Below are 4,589 nucleotides of genomic sequence, written 5' to 3' on the forward strand. Positions count from 1 at the left end.
GTCTTGTGGTCGTGTGTGCGGTGGCCTGTGGACAGGAGGACAGAGGACAGAGAGAGGAGTGCTGACTCTCCTGGGCCCTCCCTGCCAGGCCTGGATCCAGAGGGAGGCTGCGTTCCTACGTGGCCACGGCTCCTGCCAGGTGGCCCCTCAGGCTCCTGCTGGGCTGGTCCTGGTCCCCCACCCTTGCCGGCCCCCTAGCCCTGCCCATACCTGCAGTCCCGCCAGAGCCTCTCTGTAGATAGCCCTCGGGAGGGCCCTCTGTGCTGGCTGGCCCCTGGCTGACCCGCCTCCACACCCTGGATAACGTCCTGCTGGACTTGGGATGGGCTGAGGTTCCTCCCTTGTCCCCAGCCCAGCCCCACCCACCATGGCCTAACTTAGGGTTTAAAACTTCCACTTCTGCTGGAGGCATCAAAAGGCAGCTGTTTAAGAGGCAAGTACTACCTGGACCTGTTACCAATTGGTGCAGCGGAAAGTCAGACACATCTGAATTTGAATCCTGAGTAACTTCGGGCAAGTCACTTAACCTCTCTGAGTCTCAGTTCTCTCCTTTGTAAATGAGGGCACTTGTACCACCTTCTTGGATTGTTGTGAGGAGTAAATGGATCAGCAGCGAGCCCGGCACACGGCAGACACCAGGAGCAGGTCTCTGGGGAGTTTAGCATCTGACTGACCCCACATGACCCGCCACAGGGGGAGGGCAGACACTGTTGTCCCCATTTACAGAGAAGATGAGTCCAGAGCAGCAGCAAGGGCCCCAGCAGGACTGGAACTCAGGGGTCCCAGCGCCCAGGCCGGGCCTCCACCACCTACCTCCTTTATTTCTTTGTCTTCAGTATTTGTGTTTGTCCTACTCCATCCCTCAAGGGTTTGCTGTCACCTATAATAATTTAAAAAATAATTCTTAAAACTTTGGTGCATCCAAGGACACTATCAAGAAAGTGAAAAGGCAACCTACAGAATGGGAGAAAATGTTTGCAATTCATTTATCTGCTAAGCTTCTAGTATTCAGCATATTTAAAGAACTCTTTAAATTCAATGGTGAAAAGAGAAATAACTCAAGTAAAAATCAGCAAAGCATTTGACTAGACATTCCTACAAAGAAGATACACAAATGGCCAATAAATACACGGCAAAACACGCAACATCACTCGTCATTAGGGAAATGCAAGTCAAACCTCAAAGAGAGAACACATCACGGCCACCAGGCTGACTTTAATCAAAAAGATGGCCAATAACAAGTGTTGGCGAGGATGTGGGGAAATCAGGACCTTTGTACATTGTCAGTGGGAATATAAAACGGTTCAGCCACTCTGGAAAAGAGTTTGGTGGTTCCTCAAAAGTTGAACATGCAGTGACCAGGGCCAACCCCGTGGCGTGGTGGTGAAGTTCGGTGCACTCTGCTTCAGTGGCCTGGGTTCACGGTTTCGATCCTGGGCATGGACCTATACCACTCATCCCAAGGTCTGGAAGCAGTGCTCGGGCCAAAATGACTCCAAAAGCTTCTTGATGGGAGGGGGCTTCTGGCTGTGGTCGGGCAGCAAGCTCCTTGTGGTGCCCCAGGGCCCACTGTGTGCTTGCTCAGAGTGCCCAGAGAAGAAAGTGCAGAGGCTGGGCCCAGAGGTGTTCACAAACCAAATACTGATGAGCCAGCTAGGCAGACAGAGAATCATAGCTGACGGGCTGTTTTCATGGGTGAAGGGTGAGAGTCGGGGCAGAGGCCCACGTCTGCTGGGGAACTAGTTAAGGGCAGAGAATATTTAACTGAGACTTGAAGGCTGTACCAGTGAGATAGGAGTTTGGCTGAAGTAACAGGAAACTCTACCAAGAGTGGCTTAGACCACAAAGGCATCTAATGTTAAATGTTTAAAGACCACGTGAGAGATGGGAAGTCCAGAGGTGGTCTGGCAGCCCAACAATGTCATCAGTGACTCAGAAGCCACCCCCTCTCTACTCCACCATTAAGAGAATGTCAGTGTCACTCCCTCATGATTATAGTGTGGCTGTCTCCACTCCAGCCACCACATCTGCACAGTCAGTGCTCAAGCCAGAAGCAGGGGCGCATCTTCCTCCCTGCCCATCTCTTTCTTTTCAGGAAGGGAAATCTCTCACAGAAGCCCCCACAGATTTCCTCTAACATCTCATTGGCCAGAACGAGTCCTTGCCCCGACCAATCACCAGACGTGGGAGTTGGGTGGCAGTTGCTTGGACCAACTGTCATTCCTCCAAACTGAGCATCCACTGGAAGAGGGCAGGGTGGGGTGGGCAGAGGCTTCTGTGTGAGCAACCAACTCGATCCTGCTGTAAAGGAGAAATGGATGAAGGAGCTGAGGTTTCAGACAAGGGAACAGAAGAGCAGGAGGAGCAGGTGCAGAGGTGGGAGACGAGCCGGCGGCGGGATGACTGTGGTTCGTGACTGCCTGAGCACAGCGCGGGGGGGACAGGGGAGCAGGGCCTCGTATGACGTTTGATGCCCAGAGGGAGGCGTGCCCTGGGCAATAGGGAGCTACCGAGAGACCCTGAGCAGAGAGCGAGAACAGGCACAGCCGGGAACCCACAGGAGTGCAGAGGTCCCTGTGCTTCAGGAACTGAGCAGGGCCATTCTGTGACAGGTAATAATGTTGCTGATGACGCCAGAGGCCTCTGTTCAAACAGATGATGATAACTGACACGAGAGAGTAAACACAACCTTAGTGAATGAATTTGCTAGTGGCAGAGATCTGTTTCTGGACATTAGGATGCACACACACAGCCCGGTCCTTTAGGAAGCTAGGTCGTCACATCTGTGATGCCCACACCTCACCTCTCGCATCGGCCCTGGGCCTTTGCACACCCCTCAGATCCCCAAAAACACACAGTGTAGGTGTTGTAATTTACACAGGACGCATCCATCTCTGAGGATGAGGGTGACTGCGTCCGTGCTTACAGAGGAGAAAACTGAGGCTGGAAGTGGCTCAGGGGCTTGCTGGTGAATGGCAGGGGTGGGATTTGAACCCAGAGCCTGTCTTTCCCAATCCACTGTGCTGCTTTATGACTTCAGAGCCAGGATGTTTGCTAAACCTGAGGGGGCTCAGAACCGCTGCCCAACCCAGCACTCCCCCAGGGGGCAGAGAGCGGGTGGAGGGCTCTTCCCCATGAAGCGCTCACCCACGGGACCCCACAGGCATGTCATTCATCACCATCCAGGGCCTCCGGGGCCGAGCAGGAGGAACGCCCTGCACCCGCGGCAACCACTGTCCATGGGGTGACACGTGGGCGGGTGTGCTGCAGGTTAGGCCTCACAGTCTGGTCCATGATCCAGAGGACAGCACCCCGGCTAAGGCCAGCTATGTCCACACAATCACATCCTGGAATTGAGGGGTGCCTGGGGCTTCAGTTGGCCAATTCTGGCCTTAAAAGGCAAACTGCTATCATCCAGGAGGCTGATTTCTTTAATTAAATTACACATTTACGACCCAAAAGCCAAGCCCCTTTCCCTGTTCCCTTCGAGCTCTCAGCCTCTCAGCTTTTATTGCTGTCCAGGGCCAAGTTCTTAGCTTCAAATTGAGTCCCATTGTGCACGTAAATACTGGCCCTTCCACATGTCAACTTCAGTACAAGAGGCCCTCCCATCACCCCCTCCCCGGGATGCTGCCTCCGCCCTGGGTACATGGCTCTTTACTGCGACTCTGGAGCTGAGGATTCAGAAGGAGGAGGTTGGGAGGGGTCTGCCCCCTGGCATGGCAGGGAGCGGTGAGGGCTCACCTCTAAAGCCTCAGCCGGCAGGAGCCACGGCCAAGGCCAGGCAGTTCAGAATAAGGCAGTTACGTGTGTCATCCCTGCCACCTCTGGGACGGCAGGCCCTCAAGCACGGCTGTCAGCGTGAGAACGGAGGGTGCCGTGGGCCCAGACCCGCCATCCAGAGTGCAGGGGTGAGAGGTGAGGGCTCTGGAGTGCGAAGCTGGCTCCACCATGCTCAGTTACTAAGGCAAGATGGGCCTCAGCTTTCTCATCTGTAAAATGGGCATCTTGGAGTCTCTCCCTCCTGGCATGGGGATTAAATGAAGTGCAGGGAGAGCCCGGGAGCGGGCTGGGCTGAGTCCTGCCCTGGGGCACGCTGTCGCTGCTGTTCTCAGGACTGTCTTCTGGGGCAGGCTGGCTTTTTCTGTAAAGGGTGAGAGTAAATACATTAGTCTTTGAGGGACCTGTGGTCTCTGTCACGACTGCTCAAATCTGCTGTCGTAGCACAAAAGCAGCACCAACAGTGGGCAGTCCAGGCTCTCAATCCTGCTTTCTGGGAGGGGGTCCAGGCCCTCGGACTCCCAGTCTCACACACTAGTGTTTCCAGTAGTGGGCAGGGCTGCCTGGTGATAAAACTGTAGTTGCCTGTGATGGCTGACCCCTGGTCCAGGAGACTGGCTAAGGGGAGGGGGGTGGGGGGGCGTGACTCCCCTGAAGTCATGGGGCAGAGGTCATGTGCTCTGGAATCCACATCTCCCAGCCCCAAGTTGGTGGTCAGTTTGTAAATCCTGCCCCTGGGGGGCCCTGCAGCTGAAACACGAGTTGGGGGAGGGCTCTGTTCCTTGCTGTGAACTGAGTTGTGTGGAACC

The sequence above is a fragment of the Equus przewalskii genome, chromosome 17 (assembly GCF_037783145.1).
Source record: "Equus przewalskii isolate Varuska chromosome 17, EquPr2, whole genome shotgun sequence".
NCBI classification, from domain to species: Eukaryota; Metazoa; Chordata; class Mammalia; order Perissodactyla; family Equidae; genus Equus; species Equus przewalskii.